The sequence below is a fragment of the Centroberyx affinis genome, unplaced genomic scaffold (assembly GCF_046629955.1).
Source record: "Centroberyx affinis isolate AG114_WGS23_722 - 3 ecotype Tasmania unplaced genomic scaffold, CSIRO-AGI_Caff_v1 ptg002724l_1, whole genome shotgun sequence".
NCBI classification, from domain to species: Eukaryota; Metazoa; Chordata; class Actinopteri; order Beryciformes; family Berycidae; genus Centroberyx; species Centroberyx affinis.
Genome location: NW_027280892.1, coordinates 145,429 through 163,925, shown reverse-complemented (window position 1 = coordinate 163,925; position 18,497 = coordinate 145,429).

Here is an 18,497-nt window from a genome sequence, read left to right as displayed (position 1 = left end):
CTAGAACTGGGCAACATAGGACCTTGGGAACTTAGGACCCTGGGAACATAGGACCCTTTGTCATGTTCCCATTATGTGCCATATAAATCTGGGGAACATAGGACCCTGGGAACATAGGACTAGCTGCCAGCTCACGATACGCACTAGCTCTGACCAGTTGCTCTGTTTTAGAGTTCAGGACCGCTACCGCAGCCGGCGTGGTTTTTAGATATAAAAGGATTCAGCAGTGTTGTGGTTGCAGGACACACCTGCTGCCAAAAGGTTGATGCCCAGAAACGTCCCGAACATTCAGAAATAAGAAAATCCAGGCAGACGGCAGGCTCTCTGCAGACACACACACTGTCACACACTACCAATGGACCAAAAGTAATGAATGAGTAGGATCATTTTTGGATGAGTTTATGCTATTTGAAGGGGGAAAATCCTGCTCAGTATGCCTTTAATTTCACTAAATACAAATTCGAGAAATCTGAGACCAACGCTCAAGAAGACAAGACCAAGACAAATTAGGTCCAAGACCAAGACGAGACCGAGATCAAGGGGTGCTGGTCTTGAGACCAAGACCGATCTCGAGAATTACAACACTGCTAAATAGCGCTTGCTATCTGGCTATATTGACTCATCAAAACAATGTAACAATATGAAAGGCAAATCCATGATTTGCCTGTTCAAAACTCTGTAGCTGCAGACCGCTACATAGATGCAACAGGAGCCTCTGGGCCCACAGTCGGTCAGAATAGAGCGACCCCTCAGCCAAGTGTCTCACAGTGTGAACACATGGTTACAGAATCAGTCCACAGTTCCTCCCATGAAAGCAAACGTGGCGACCAAGCAGTGACAGTGATGGAGCACATGTTGAAATGGCAGGGAGGTGGAGTGCACTGGAGGTATACCAGGGAGATAAGGCTGATGCTTAAAGGTTTATTTTTCACAACAGGACAGCCATAAGCTGTGTAAGCTACAGCAGCCGCAATGAGTTTAATCTCTGTTTACTTATGAAATTATGAGCCCTCAATTACCAGGAAGGGATGTTTACTTATCAAGGCCCTTAAGGACAAACAGTGATTAGGAGGTTAATAATCCTGGTTGGGTTGAAAACAATCATTCTTGGGTTGGACAGCAAGCATATTAAGATATTATTCAGACACATAATTGATCCGCATTATGTACTAAATTACATGTTTACTGTGTCAGTATTCTTTTAACTTTTAACAGCCTAGTTTAAAGGAAGTGCATCTGTATCATCAGCACGTGTAAAAATGTTTATTGTGTGTGTTGTGACTGCAAGGTACTATTTGAAATGACATATTACGTTCGCATTAAAGGTGAATATGATTCATTTCATTAAAAATTCAGATATGCCATTTCTCTGGCCACTCAATATATGTTAATAGGATTCTTTAGGACCAAGCCTCTGATATGTAATGTCATCAAGATGTACCACCTGGAGCCGCTATATCATCCATTAAGTGAAAGATAGTGGACTCACAGTGTTGTTTGAGCTTCTACACCTTAATGAGCTTCATTTTATGGCACTGGAACTGAACTCTAGAAAATCCCCCTGGATGATCTCAGTCACCTTTCACATCTTATCCAATTTCTTCCAATCTCTTCTTTTGTTTAAGTAGCACAACTCTAGAGACTAATAATAATAATAATGATAATAATCAACTTTATTTATAGAGCACTTTTCATACAAGGATGCAGTTCAAAGTGCTTTACATAAAAAAAAAGCTTGATATTGAAAGAAATACAAATTGAAAACATACAAATTAAAACAAGGGCAAATGGAAAGGAGTAGCAATAAATAGATCAGTAGATGGTAAAAGGGACAGTAAAAACAGAAACTGGCAAAATCGATATAATATGTAAAAAAAAAAAAAAAAAAAAAAAAAAAAAGGAAAAATAGAATGACTTCAATTAAAAGCCAAGTTAAATAAATAGGTTTTTAGCTGTCGTTTAAAAATGTTCACTGAGCTCAAATCTCTTATGGCTTTAGGTATGGTATTCCATCATTTTGGAGCATAGTTAAAAAAGGCTGCGCTGCCTATTTTCATATGTGTAGTACTGTTTGTGTTTAAAAACCCAGCAGCAGAAGATCTAAGAGCTCGTGAAGGATTATAAAACGACAGAGAGTCTGCAATGTAGGCCGGTCCTAAACCATTTAGAGCTTTGTAGACAAGCAATAGGATGTTAAAACTTATTCTAAAAGATACTGGGAGCCAATGGAGTGTAATTAAAACAGGGGTAATATGCTCTCTCTTCCTTGTTTTGGTTAAAAGTCTAGCAGCACAGTTCTGAATAAGCTGAAGTTTCTCAATGGACTGTTTTGGAAGACTGGTAAAAAGAGCATTACAGTAGTCCAATCTACTTGAAATAAAAGTTTTTCAGCATCATTTTGGGATAGGAACGGCTGTACTTTGGCAATATCTCTTAAATGATAAAATGCTGTTCTGGTCACCTTCTTTATGTGTGATTTATGTGTGATCAAAAAAAAAAAAAAAAAATGCAAGTCCATGCTACCTCCTGAAGAGGGAACCACCAGATAAAGATGCATGGCAGTACTTCATTCCCATAATCATTGACCAACAATGTAGAAGGACAAAAAAAAAAACTTCAACAAGTGTTTAACTAGCGAGAAGACAAAATGTACCGAAGTTGTACCTGTTCAAAAGCTCAATGTTGACATCAAATTCTGTCTTTGACAAATCCCATTACTGATTAACAGGTGAAAAATGGTCCGGCAATCTGGAACTTTCCTAAGCAAAAGAAAATAGATGATGTCTTTTATCTTGTTGGCATATTAAATATCCAGGTTTTCATTCATGCTGAGCAAATATGTTCCCTATTGAAGGTAGTCAATAAGGCATAATTGGTGAGCTTGAGCTAACTGCAGCACACACGCGACAGTCAATATGTAGGCTCGACTTAGCATAGTCATAAACACCTGTGGAAAAGTACAGCATCCTGACTTGACCTGACTTCTATGAAAGAGGAGTATGCGTCAAATGCTACAACATTCCTACACTATCTATGGCATTTGTGCCATGCAGATAGAAAGTACTCAGTGGAGAATGACAGGAAAGATGGGGTAAAGAAAGGGGGGGCGGTGTGCAACAATGATTTCGCTGATATGGGCACTTTACTGATACAGCGGCAAAGTGAGTGTTAATGGTAAAGGTTCCTCAAAATTAAGACCACATTTCCCATTAACCCCTCCCTCTCCCTGGTGTCACTCCTTTTGTTTTGAAGAGCCAGAAGAAGGATCAGAGCTGATAACAGCCTTGATGAGAGCCAATACGCATTTGGACCTGGTGTTCTAATGTCAAGTTGAAACGATAGTTAGAATGGTGGAACTGGAATAAAGTTGGGTATTAATGGTTCCTTTTTTTGTGCCACAAAGCAATCCAGCATCCAACTCGATGGCACATAATGTGAATGAAGCTGCATATCTTCACTGCGATGGTCTTGTTTGTTTGTGGTAATCAGAATCAGAATCATGCTAATGTCATTAAATTAATGCAGTAGTGATTTTGTGACCTTGGTATTATAAGGTTCTATCTGACCTTTTTGTCAAAACTGAGTTAGTCGCATGAGCCTATTCTATGAGTGCATGTTGACGTATGTGTGGTGTTATTTTTTGAAAATAATGATTTTTGAGTCTGTAATTTCTAAAACAAATGGACCCATCTCCATTTAACTCAATGGATGATGACAATTTTGAAGCTCAATATCAGAACTATCCTGAAGGCAGATAGAACCTTATAATTCTAAGCTCACGATATCTATGTTAAAATGTTACACATAGCTTCTTTAATATGGAAAGATTCTGCAATTAGAGACAGTCTATCCAAAATGATATTGCCTTCCAGGCAACGAGGACCCTAAAAGGAAGCTGGCTTGACCGAGATACGATTTCTTCTCAAATTTATTCGGCCAACGTGTTCCAAAGGCATGGGATTAAAGCTGAAACGCAAATGCAGCGCTGGAATCGGGACGATGACTTGCTAGAAGTTTTTCAGTGAGAGGAATCACTCAATATTTCTGTCAATGTCATCATCATTGCTTCATTGAATCTTTGGCTTCCCTCATCGGTGAGTAACGTTTCTCAAGCCTACTCCTAAAACCGCAAAGGCAATAGTCCTCAGCAGTGCAACCAAATAATATCTGCTGCAATCATTATGCTATCTTCGTTATCAGAGTATCCTGCCTGTTTCTGTACTTCTAATCTAAAACCAAACACTGCTTTGTATTCGTAAGGTCGACACTATCAGCACTATCTTATTTAAGTCGGTGTCAAGCAAATCTCTTTTGCATGAGTGCAACGTGCTCATCAGCATCGGCGGTAATGTCTTTGGCAGTGCAAATATTCAAAGCATTTCCAATTTGGCTTCCTTTCCCTCCTACTATATTCCACACAGTAGTCTCGGCACAGCGAGGGAGCTGAAAGTGCAAACGGGATCTCAGCAGTGAGTCAAAGTCATCGTGCCATGAAGTTTGTCTTCTGTACGATTCCTTTACTTTCAGCCTGACCAGATTTGATTCAGCAATGGAAAACGGTCCGTCCTTGTTTTGATGGTTGATTGCAAGCATGTGGGAACCCCATTAATTCCCCCCCCCCCCCCCCCCCCCCCCTCACTTCAATGGCCTAAGGTCTCATAAGGACATGTCTAGTTCTTCATCGAGGCAGAATCTGGTTAATGACCTTAGCGCCAAAATAATTCATGTGACACTCAGACAGATGATCGAAATATGGGTTTTGTAATTTTGTTAAAGCAGTTTAAACAGTGTTGTTAAAAGAGATTACCATAAAACTTCAATTAAAAGCCGAGTCCCAATTAAACGCCGAGTCCCTTTTACTGGCCGGGTGTGGCTACACGTTTTGACAGTTAGAAGCCTGTTACCATTGATGCTTTTTTTTTTACTTGCACTCAAACCTCAGTCACATTTGCTGATCGCCATGGTGGCACAGAGAAAAAAGTACAACCTGAAATTCAAGCTGTCAGTTGTCAAATTTGCTGAACAAAACTCAGGAGAAGCAGCAGCAAGACATTTCTCCGTTGATCCCAAGAGAGAGAGAGAATGGCAAAAGTACAACCTCTTGCTGCCATAGACTTTTTTCGGCTTTCATCCTTTCTAAGGTAGGCTACTGGTATTTTGATATGGGGCTCTCTCTCTCTCTCTGTCTCTCTCTCTCTCTCTCTCTCTCTCTCTCTGTGTGCATGAGGTTGGCCTAGATGCACTGTCTCTCGGAGCGAGATCAAATGAATGATTCGTAATTGATATGTTATTCGATAGCCTAATTTTTATACAAGTAATATTCATACTGGTTTAAATAAGCAATTTGATAGTATTTCCCATCTTTGCTGAGCAAGAGTTTTGTGCGAAAGGAATTAAAGGCCTGTCCCATATAGACGCCTGTCCCAAATATAGGCCGGTTGAGTTCAGTGTTTGAAGCAAAGCCTGGTCTATTAATTTTTAGTTTTACGGTAGTAAAGGTTAGGGTAAGATTTTGTCATGGTTAAATAGGAAAATGGCAGATGGAAATGAGCTTTGTTAACGTTTGTTGCTCACCCTTCTGCCTCTATCTTGGTACTGTAACATCTCTGCAACATACAAGGCTTTTTGCATAGTGTCTGCTTTTTCAAGTAACTCTAACAAAGTTAATTAACTGTATTATTAAATGCTCAAATTTATCCATGATAGTAGCCTAGTTAACATCCATCCAGCTACAGTATTGGTTTGTATTAGCGTGGTTGTTTTCTAGCTAGTTTACAGCCTTGCTAACTGGATAGCTAGTAGCAAAATAAATATCAAGTAGGCCTACTAATGTTACTGAACAATGTGGATGAGCACTTGAATGAATGAATGAATGAATTTCGGAATCTTATTTTTACAGCACTCAACATAGTCTATAAAAATGTGCATTATCATATTGCACTCTTTGTACTTTTTACATTGTATGGGAAACACCATATGTAACAGTGTCTGCTTTTCAAGTAACTCTTTTACTGTGAATACATTTTAAATGAGCCACGTTTTACTTCTAGTCACTTCTAGATTTTTACACCCGTCATCTCACTTCTACTTATGTACAGTTTAAGTAAAGTAACAGTGCTCCTGCTTGAGTAGGATATTTTGATACTCTTTCCACCCCTACCCATAGGAAATTCCCATGTAGGAGGTTTAGTGTGAATTGCCTCCTACTGTACATGTGATGCACCTGGATCAGCATACTATAATTTTGTGTGTGTGAAAGGGGTATAAGTGTCAGGAAACCTAGACAAACCTAGACAATGATAAAGATTGTGAAGTAATTTTGTAACCAGAAGTTCTTTGCCTTCCAGGGTTTCCAGCATAGTGAACTGGACTGGGTTAAAAGTGGGTCTGAATTAAGGTACTCTGTATTTGTCCTCCAGAAAGTTTTTCCATCTATCAAAGCAATGTGCCATGCCAACAGCTATTTTACGGAAGACTTTTCACCTAGTAGGGGGTTGGTGTAAGTTTTAAGTTGTAACCTTTGTCTACGTTGGAGCCATTTCAAATGGTGCAAGCCTTAGAATTGCAGTAATGCATAAACTCAGACTTGGTGAGAATGTATGTTGAAACTAGCCTGCGTCTGAACTACAGTTTAACTGGTGCAGCAGGCCGCTGGGCATTCTGGGGGCTTCAAGGTCAGGCCCTGTCTGACTCAATCGTTTACTTGGATCAATGAGTGTGCGCTATAATATCCCGAGCAAATACAGCCAATTTAAAATGCGAGCTTTGCTTATCTTCCCCATTACGTGAAGCAAGTGGAGAGCCAAGTCTTTAGCGAGATGTACCGAACGGGGTCTAGAGATGATAAATTGAGCTCCAACAAGACAACCCATAGCCACCAGGACTCACTCTGTGGACCACTTCATAATCCTGTAAGCGTTTCTGACATGGAACACAATCCAACAGCAACAATGACCTCAAAGGTGGATGTTTGTCTTGGTGGTTGGTCTGTGTTTTTACTTACTCATATAGTCATGGAAATCTCGGCCGAGCGCACCAGAATGCAACATAAATCTGGATTGAAATGTAGGAAAGCCACAAAGAAAATATGAAAGTCCAATTAGTTAATTTCTAGTAAGCATGGCTATAAGACTGCGGAGGTGTATCTGACTCAGAAGTCATTCTCAGTGATAGATCTGTTTTCCCTGTTACACTGGAGGGAATTTTCTGAAAGATAAATGGAAATCTTATTTCCTTCTTGGTGCCATGTTTTTTTCGATTCCATGTTTCAACGTTCATCATATATCCCACTCCTAAATTTCTCTGAGGTCATGTGCTCTCGCTCTACTAATGGTGTCAAACTGTGAAATGTCTTTAAAACAGCAATGCATAAGTTATTACAATAATAAGATAAGATAATATGAGATGAACCTTAAATGATCCGCATGGGGAAAGCAGGTTGTTGCAGCAGCAAATTAGTAATAGGATATAGGAAAGAAAAATGGAATATACTGAAGAATGTAGCAAATGGGAGGTATTAAACATAATGCAGCTGACAATTCCAAGGTGTCAAGAACATATTATCAAGGAGAAATATGTGAATGAAAGTATGAAAACATATGAATTACAGGATTATGAGGATGTGCAATAGTAGTAAAACATACTGAGACTGCTGTTATTTTACACAGCCTCCTAATGCTGTATGAGTCAAAAATAGATATGTGCAGAGGAAAGGACTCGAGTCACATGACTTGGACTCGAGTCAGACTCAAGTCGCAATTTGAATTGCTTGAGACTTGACTTGATGCATGAAGAGAAGACTCGAGACTTGACTTGGGTTCTGGTGACTTGGGACTTGACTCTGACTTGTACTCTGATGACTTGAAAAGGTTTCTAAAGTCTTGACTTGAGATCTCGTGTTTGTGTAAATGACTCAGATTGAAAGTGATGAGATTTGTTCCAGCAGACGACTGAATTTAAATTCTGTTTTCTGAATTTGTATGGAATGATTGAATTTATTGAAGTTGAAACTGATTATAGAAATCAAACTCATGATGCTCTTACCAAGTTTTTATCCTATTAAAACCATATTGCACACATTATAAAATAATAAATAGATTAAAATACAGATAGTACACACAGGTGACATCACCAACCATGGCTGGACTGCAAGTAATGTTTGACCATAGGTTAAGCAAGATTTCTAGTGCGGCTTGCATACTTATGCTCAGCAGTCCTTTCTGGCAGGCTTCTCTTGGTGCGGCCTACATAAAAACAACACCACAGGCACATTCCAGTCTGTACACCACATAAGAGCTCTTACAGTTGATAAAACGTTTAATGGGGTATTCCTTTGAAGAAAAAAAACATCCTTGAAGGAGTCAGATTTGACCACACTCTGGCAATGCTTACAATGGTCACAACTGGAATTCCCTAAAAGTGAGTTTTTAGCCAGGTACCTGTTTTTTTGGAAGTAAGAAACAATAAGAAACAAGTTGAGAAACAATAAGAAACAAGTTGGTAAGGAGTTACCTGCCATAACTCCTTACCAACTTGTTTCTTATTGAAGGGTTATGATTTCCTTTACTTGCTTCTAGGTTCTATGTCTATGTATACATATACATATGTCTATGTATATGTATGTTTTTTTTTGTTTTGTTTTTATGATGTGTCTTTTTGCTAATGGTGATTCTTAGGCTACATGCTGTATGGAATTCTGTCTTGCTGCTATTGGTTACTAAAGTAATGCTTATGATAATGCTTCTGGATGTAATGTGTATTCCACCCTGAGGAAGGCGTAAGCTGGAAAGCGGGTTTTTATCTTCTTTGCCCTCAGAAATAAAGGCCTTTGAAATGTGACTCACAGTTTGTGCCTGGATCTGGATTCATGTACACACCCCAGAAAAAAAAAGTTCCTCTGCCAAAATGAGTGCTGTCTTAGAAATACAACTCATTATCATTTATGTTATTAAGACATTGGTGCCACGCCTATTAAAGGAGGGGGGGTGGGGGTATTTTTGCTTTTCCTGAAACACAACTTTTAGTTTTTCACATGAAAATAAAGCCAGATAAAATCACTGTTCTGATTGGCTGGCAGCACGAGAGGCTCTGCCCCATTTTTTTTCTTTTTTTTTTTTTACTGTGAACGACAAACATCTAAGAGTGAAAACACCAGATTATCCATCTCTGATAGAACAAATTACACCAAGTGAGGAGGTTGGGGGGTTTAGTGTTTTTACATTAGAGCTTGCGTTTCTGTGAAATCGCACCTCCTATTATCATTTGTTAGCAATGCTAGCTTGTCAATGGGTTATGAATCCATACCTCTTAAAATCACTTGCAAACCAGTCCATATACTTGTATAGCTGTAGTGGACATAGTGCTAAATTGGACAGGCCTCTAAAATCACTGAACCTTCCCTTTAAGCACGCTCATTGAACCAGAGACCCCGCGGTTACAGGAATGTCTCTCTGAGTACTGGTTAGGGTTAGGGGTCATTTCAGGTGATAATGCCTCTGGATGTAATGTATATTCCAAAAAAAATTTCAACATTTTGTTTTCTTGAAATGGATACATAATGATAATGATAATGGAGTTTATTTATAGAGCACCTTTCATACAAGGACAGCAGCTCAAAGTGCTTTAAAGGATGGCAAAAGAAAACAAAGTTAAAAGTGACATAGTATCCAGTCAATGTATTGAGAAAAAAATAAATAAATAATGCATTGCAATAATAATGCATTGGAATGAAACCCGTCAATTTAAGGATTCATTGGTAACACTTTAAAATAAGGGTACATTAATTAATGAACAGTTAATTAACAGTTAACTAATGTGTCTGGTAATCATTTACTAATGGTGTTCATGTTAACTAAGGTATTAATTTATACATTATTTACTAGCATCTTTATAAACTATTAAATAATGTATAAATTAATATTAATGAACACCGTTAGTATATTACACATTAGTTAACTGTTAATTAAGGGTTAGTTAATTCTTATTAAGCATTAACTAACCCTTAATTAACAGTTAACTAATGTGTCTGGTGATCATTTACTAATGGTGTTCATGTTAACTAAGGTATTAATTTATACATTATTTAATAGTCATCTTTATAAACTATTAAATGTATACATTAATACCTTAGTTAACATGAACACCATTAGTAAATTACACATTAGTTAACTGTAAATCAAGGGTTAGCTAATGCTTATTAAGCATTAACTAACCCTTAACTTAGTGTACCCTTATTGTAAAGTGTTACCGATTCATTTATGATTATGCCATGTTGATATGGCACCAACTACAGCCTATTACTATCAGTTTCTTGCACCTAGCACTGTGATTGGACACTTGACTCAGTATAGGCCAGTTACACCCAGGCTGAATCACATGGCAGTTGCAAGTGCATATTTCGATGAGCATTTTCGGACCGTTGATGCAGGCGCTCATAGGCATATCGGACTGTAGCTGTGACACGTGCATGTGATTAACTGTCTCCCCCGTCTTTGTGTCCTTTCAAAACACGTCTTCCTGCGAAAGGCGGGGGCCTCGGCTACCATCCGCCGCGTCCGTTCAATTAGTGAAGTATGTCCTCGTGTTTATTTATGATGCAATTGTGTCTCGAGTAATGATCTCACAGGCCCTTGGGGAGAGAATCCAAGCACAATGAAAACACAGGTGCGTTGGGAAAACTCCAGCGAGAGACTTCTTGGGCACAGCTCTCTCTCGCTGCTTAACCACTCCGAAGCGAGCCAAGAGCGTGTGCACACATATGCACACAGACACACACACACACATACACACACACACACACACCAGGGAGCATTTAAGTGCAAAGCTCTTCTCAGCCTCCCTTCGCCAGAGAAAGGTGAATGGAATGCTTCTGAAACGTTGCAGTTTTATTAGGCAAGAACATTTTGAAATATGGCAAGGGAATCTTTTACGTAGTGCGCGGAATTACACAATGTTCAGACAGCAAGACATCGGATTCGTGTGTTTAGACAGTATGATGACCTGCTCATTTGCTGTCATTACGGCATTGGTTGTCACGGTAATGACACAGGTGTGCGCGTGTCAACTCTGAATGTGTCTTTTTGCTATGAATGTTGTGTATAGAAAAATCGAAAACGACCCAACTTATATTGGATATGCATTGAAATCGGATTTATGTGACTGCGTGACTGAACATAGCCTTAAAGTTAGTTAGAAAACCTGCACTTCAATAGCTAGAAATCATTTGACATGACATCAGTAAACTGCACACAGCACACGCACGTTTACTGTGATGCTTTACACCACTGGTTCCCAACCTGGGGGTTCCCGACCCCCACTAGGGGTCGCCAAAGCTTCGCAGGGGGGTCGCAAGGCCTTCTTGGTTTTAAGGGGTGTAAGAAAACGTAAAAAAAAAATACAGTATATCTCAGCATTTCATTAATTTCTGTGAAGAAAATAACTAAATGTAGTTGTTATTTTGAAAGTTTCGATGTTTTTTTAAGATATAAACGAGGATAAGGGAAGTGAAGACATGAACACAAGCTATATTCACTCTCTACTAAACAGCCTGCATTAGAAAAGTTCACAGTTGAAACAACCAAAGAGCTAATAGAACAACGGCCGAGCGTCAGGGAGAAGAAAACACTGAAATAAGCATAATATGTATGTAGAGTTAAAAATAAATAATACAGAGAATTGTATAAAACGTTCCTAAAAATATCAGGAAAACTAATCTCTGATGCAACATTCACATAATCTGCTCAATATTCATCCAAATTGCTCGTTTTACACAAACTTCCTGCAGTTATTGCGTTCACTATTTGGGTTAATTGTACAGTTATCAGTTGCTCTGTGCTGTTATTGTTATGCATTGAATATAATATGAAATATCCATAAAATATGTCACTTCGTCAGGGGTCGTCTGTTTACTCAGTGATAGAATAGGGCTCCCTTAAGGAAAAAGGTTGGGAAGCACTGCTTTATACCAAAGGAAACCAAAGGGACGATTGAGACAAAAGATCTTTTCCAGTTTCAATTTGCCACATTCCGTGTTAGAAGATTTCCCACCAGTATACATTTTTGAATTTGGGGAAATTGGGCCTATTAAGCTGATAAGATGGGTGTGTTTTTACATATGAATCTTGCATAATACACTGGGCTCAAGGGATGCCACTCCTGGCTGCCCCTACACTCTGACCCCTCTGGTAAAATGTGTAGGAAACTAATTCCTAACAATCCCTAATTTTTCAAGTGCAGGGTTAGGGTTAGGCTAACCCTAACCCTTATATGTATCCCAGGGGTCTCAGTAAATACATTTTTAAATTGGTATTGTTCTTTGGTGTCAGTTGAAGATGAAAACAAAGAAATGTAATATTCAAAGGCACAAACTAATGGCCATAAAATCATAGAGAGAGGTCATAGTGGAGAGATATTTTACAGACATTTCAGAAGGTCCAAAGCCACTTTTGAAGTCTTGTGCAATGCTATCCATTGCGTAATGTTTTTATAAAAAACATTGCCTCGGCCCTAGCGAGCAAAAAAAAATGTGTTTGTGATATTGTGGAAATGTTATTGAAATTTGCCATTTCCATTCAGCTTCTCTCATTCGGCCCATCCTACTTGGATGGAAACCTAGCTATTGACTGAACCGACAGGGCGAAAACGGCTCAAACGGTGGGAGAATTCGCAACGTGAACTCAACTTAGGTCAGCCATCAGCTCATCCGTCATAGCTGCTTCTAGACTGAATGGCAACTCCTACCACAAACTTCCCAGAATAAGTCAATAAAAGAGGATGAAATATGAAGGAAATGCAACATTTGGCTCGCTCGAAAATCAGGAAAATCCAAGTTCTAGCATCAGAGAGTATGCAACATGCACAGTGGGATGTTCTCATAATCTCCGAAATCCCTCTGTATCAAAAGAATAACAACCACATCATCCATCTTGAGGACCTGGCCCAGTGTTGGACCCGTTCCCTTGTGGGAGCGATGGTGAGAGACCCTCTGGCGAACAGCATGTTTCACACATGCTCTTCGCGCACAACTCATCCAATAAATCTGCGCAGCAATGGTAGACATCTGGAGAGTCTGGCACCTTCTCTGTCCATGAAAAGCAGCGCTGGGTCTTTTACTGCCCAGAACACAAGACAGGTGGTCTTTATTGTTCATGCCATCTCTCCCCCCCCGCCCCCCTAATCGGCTGGATGTCCCACTTCTTCACCTACGAGCTTTTTCACGGGGCTTCTCGAGCCAAAAAAAAACCTCGATTGGCGTGATCGCGGCACGCTAAATGGCTCGGACAGACGATGTTCTCACTCCTATAACTCATCATCACCACCCTCCTGTGGAAGTGGTGTGTGCAGGTTTTTTTTTTTTCCTCCTCTGTAGGTGACCTAAATCAGTGATTCTCAACCTTTTTCATATCAAGGACCCTGATCTAGTCCACATTAGAGCCATGGACCCCCCATTTGATGAGATTTTGCCTCTCCGACCCAAATCTGAGAATATTCAGTCCAGAACTCCATGACTGTCTGTGTTGCAGGTAGAGAGATAACAGAGAAACTGATCAGAACAGTCATTCTTCTACATTCTGTTTAACACTTCAATTTTCCGGGGACCCCCCTGGAACCCCCTCAAGGACCCTTGGTGGCCCCCGGACCCCGACGTTGAGAACCACTGACCTAAATCATCTCCAGTGTGCGCTTTTGGAGGGGCAGATGAAACTATAGAGCAGAGCCATGTCCTGCGTTTTTTGGTCTTTGATGTTTCTCGGGGAGTGAAATTAGAGATCGGGGGGGGAGAAAATCTGCTCAAAATCCACACAACAAGGAAAAAAGGGGCGTTTCCCTGATGTGAAATGAAACATCCTGATAGGAACTACTATGATTAAAAGGTCCAGAGCGATGAGGATCGCCTTTCCTATAGTGTCATGGTATTGTAGCGTACCTTTGAGAAACTCCCCGTCTGGTTGTCAACTGAATCGAATTCTGTTACAAAATCCAGTCTTCTTCCTGGTGTAAATGACGTCAAACATATGTATAGTCTCCTCTGATTGGTCGTTGGTACCAGACAGTGTCGGATCATGTGCTGTGATGTCAGCCTTGGACAAAGCGAGAGAGGAGAAAGACAACGAAGACTTTGCGAGTTCTTTGCAGTTTCTCTCTCCTTATCTGGTAACACTTTACAATAAGGGTCACTAAGTTAAGGGTTAGTTAATGCTTAATAAGCATTAACTAACCCTTAATTAACAGTTACCTAATGTGTCTGGTAATCGTTTACTAATGGTGTTCATGTTAACTAAGGTATAAATTAATACCTTAGTTAACATGAACACCATTAGTAAATTACACATTAGTTAACTGTTAATTAAGGGTTAGTTAATGCTTATTAAGCATTAACTAACCCTTAACTTAGTGACCCTTATTGTAAAGTGTTACCCCCTTATCTTGAGCATGCATAGTATTTTTCATTTTACATTACGTTTATGTTACGTTCCACTATGAAATGCGCTTAAGAGACTGAGACAGAAGAAGAGAGGGAGAGAGAGAGAGAGAGAGAGAGAGACCTCCATGTTCATAACCCTTTACTTGAACTTGCATGACATGTAGCATGATTTTCATTTTCTTTTCTGGCCGTAGAGAAAGGGCCACTAAAGCAGTGATAACAAATTAGGTGACTAAAAAAAATCTGTAGCAAGCTTTTCCTGGCTGAAATGAAATCATTGCACTCTTTAATCACAACGAGACTGCCTCCTTTCCCATGATTAAACGGAGTGAAAAAAAAAACAAAAAAACAGAAGTGTACCCTTCCGTACGACGTGTTGCGGAACAAAAACAGCATCTTTTAGTTTCCAAAATGGAGTGCAAGAGAGAGAGAGAGAGAGAGAGAGAGAGAGAGAGAGAGAGGAAAGAGGCGAAGACAACTTTTTTTTTTTTTTTTTTACAGCCTCTCCGACATGGCTCATTGCAGAAGGAATAGCCTTGATAAAGAGCAGGAACAGGCTTTATCCTGTAAGGCTACTTACAAAGAGGTTTCCGAGGAACTGGACATGCTTAATACACATTATCTCTCTCATTTATCACCAAGGAGTTGGTGAAATGACAAGACCCGGGGCCTCATAACCTTCCCAGAAGGAGCAGAAACGTCTCATAGGGAAGATGGAGAAGTTCTTTTATTGGAGCAAGCGCCTGAAAAACTGTCTGCGTCTCGTTGCAGTCGTCTAATTATGACAGCTTGTCAAGGGCCAAAATGAAAACATGCAGACTGTATTATAAAATCACTTAGTCTTAATTTCAGATGCTTTTAGAGCAAAACAGGCAGATGCGCGTAGGGACGAGTGGCTTTAATAACGCCAGGATTGAGTCTTCGGGTTCCTCGGGATCAGAGATTGAACATTTACATAGTGAAAGATTTTCATCTCCAGTATGACTTCAATAGATCCGGCTGGCATAATCACTGTCAGAACCTGGGCTTTGTAGTGTTTTAAGCATGTGGCTTGTCTTTCTGTTCTATGTAAATGTATCAGTTTTTCAACGTTGAGCAGTCTGAGCATCCATGAAAGGGAGGACAACGACATATGAAAGGAATCCGTTCCTACTATATTATATATGAAATTCTCTCATTCATAAATTTTGTACAGTGATCTGCATCGTTTTTTCTTTGTCAAATCTTTAGTTCTCTGACACAGAATTGTGCACATGTAGGTTTTAAGTTTACATTAATAATGATACATACCTAAACGAACGGAAGCGTAATGCATTCACTTGAGAAAAAATAATTTGCCCTGTTTTTCTGAATTAACGAGATAATTATCTCGTTAATTCAGAAAAACAGCTTTTTTTAAGGGAAAAAAATATTCTGCTCTGTTTTTCTGAGATAATTATCTTGTTAATTCAGAAAAACAGAGCATTTAAAAAAATAAAAAAAAATCTGCTCTGTTTTTCTGAGATAATTATCTCATTAATTCAGAAAAACAGCAATTTTTTTTTTTCTCAAGTGAATGCAATACGCTTCCGTATAAACTAATACCCAGTTAATGTTTACGTTTATTACACGGCTTTGTTGAATACTCGATTCTGATTGGTCAATTACGGCATTCTACGGTCTGTTATTTCTGAATAGCAGACAGCTGCTATGAATAACAGACCGTTGCTATGGACGCAGTTCTGATCATAGACTCTGGAGGACCACGTCCAATCATATCAATCCGCAGAAAGAAGTCTGGTAAATTTAGCGGTTAATTTAAATTTAACAACATCAGCTCATTCGCGACACCCTGTGGCAAAAAAAACGTTTGCTTTCTGTTACTCCATCAGAAAACACCATGGAAGACTTTTCTAATATTAATTTTTATATATTTGGAGAGCACGAAACTTCACATCCTGCATCACCCTGTCGAGGTTTATTTCACAATAATGACATTCCCGCTCGCAGTACATTATCCCTTACTTAAGACAGTTGTTCAAAGTATTAAAGGTTTTTTTTTTTTTACCAGTATGCTGGGAAAAGAAGGTGTTTAAGATGCTTCATTTTTCCATTTATTCATCTGCTTGTACATCAGGGTTAAAGCTTTCCTCACCTCTTATTGTGAAAATGCTTTTCAATAAGACAGTCAAAGTTGAACCAGACGGTGGGGAGAAGAACATTAGGAAGGAAGCACACACTGTCAACCAATCAGTCACTCACATGCAGTGATGTAATGGCAAATTAAAAGGAGGGTAAACTATGACCTCTAGTTGGTGATTATCATAAGGCAAACCACCACCAATATGAATGAAAATCAATTATATTTTCAGAAAAACATGAATTTATGTCTTTTTTTTTTATCCTCATAAAACTTACTGTACATCCTACGATGTGTACTATGAATTTACCTCATAAAGGTTTATATAAGCATAAAGAGGTAGTAAACTCTACTTAAGCATAAAGAGGTAGTAAACTCTACTTAGGACACCTTGAGAGTAGCTGGTGAGGGAGGGAAGAGTAGAAACTGATTCTAAATCAGACTTCCTGAGTTTTAGCAAGAAAATAAACCTAGAGAGGAGAGAAAGTGTGGAAGTGGCAGCTGAGGAGGGAGGATACAGTAAGTAAGTAAAGAGGAAACCAGTAAACCCCACAGTATGTACACTCTTTCAGATGAGTTGATTTAATAGCATCAAATTAACACTATACAATACAAGAATGAAGTAATGTAGCCCTTCTTTGAGGATGTGTCAATTATGTCTGGACATGGTTTTCAAAGGCCACTCCAAAGTGGGGTCCTTGAGCCAGTTCCAGGGGTATTTGACGGGGTTCCAGGAGTCCTTGATGTGGTTCCATGGGTCCTTGACGGGGTTCCTGGAGTCACTGAGGGGTTTTCAGATGTCCTGGAGGGGTTTCCAGGGGTCTTTGAAAGAGTTGCAGGGGTTTTAGGGGTTCTTGATAGGGTTTCAATGGTCCTTGAGGGAGTTCTAGGGGGTCCTGGATGGGGTTTCCGGGGTTCTTGATGTGGTTCCAGAGTGTCCGCAGTAAAATGAGGAACAGTTTAATTTAATTCACAAGAAATTATCCGAATTAGAGAATGTATCATTGCTATTGCCTATTACCTCGTATATTAGGCTCATCTATTATCTCCACAGTGTAGACAGTAATATTTTTCAATACTTAACAACAGAAACCTTCCCATATGAGGTACAAAAATCTCATCAAATGGGGGTCCATGAGAAGAAAACATGTGAGAACCCCTTGCTGTAAAGAACATGGCTCTTTACAGCAAGGGGGTCTGGGCCCTGAGTCTGAGCAGCAACAGCGCTGGCTAGTGGACAGACCTATAAACACATGGATGGGAATGCAGTGGAAAAATGCACCCTGATGTGCTGCCTGCTGGCAAGCAGCCAAGCAAAACCGATTGCATATTTTATAATAGGCTCTGTTTTTGAAAAGGGCTGATGCATGTGCACTGGCAGGGGTGAGGGAATGTTAAAAATCTGAAAATGGTTCTTTATTACAGTATAACTTTAAAGCAAACAATCCATTCGGCTAGCCATATGGTGGGTTTGTTTTTGAACAAGTAGCTGCTTAGGCAGTCTGGTTAAAAAGCCAGAGCCACAGACCTCAGACCAAGTCAACAGACTCTGTACAGCAGATTTTATTTAATATGTGTGTTTAAAGGTATCCCCTGTAGGATAGTTTCTAAATATAGCATGGTAAGTAATTGCTACAGTGACAGACATCAGTGCTATGTTCTACAGCTCCTCTGAGGTACATTCTGTTGGTGTGCTTCATTATTTCCCCTCCCAGTCTGCTTACCAGGGTGTTCAGATTTTGCAAGATACAAAATGAGACCACAAAGCAGAAAATTTAAAGTACTGTTTGTAATGGTGACATGTTACCATTTCTTCAAACATCAGAATAAGGCATCACAATGAATTTCAGTGATATAGCAATGGGAAAAGACAATACAGCAGTCTCTTTAAAATGGTAATTAGTTAAGCCTCAGAAAATAAAAACAGGCAAATGTTGGTCTTTGATCAAAATTTTC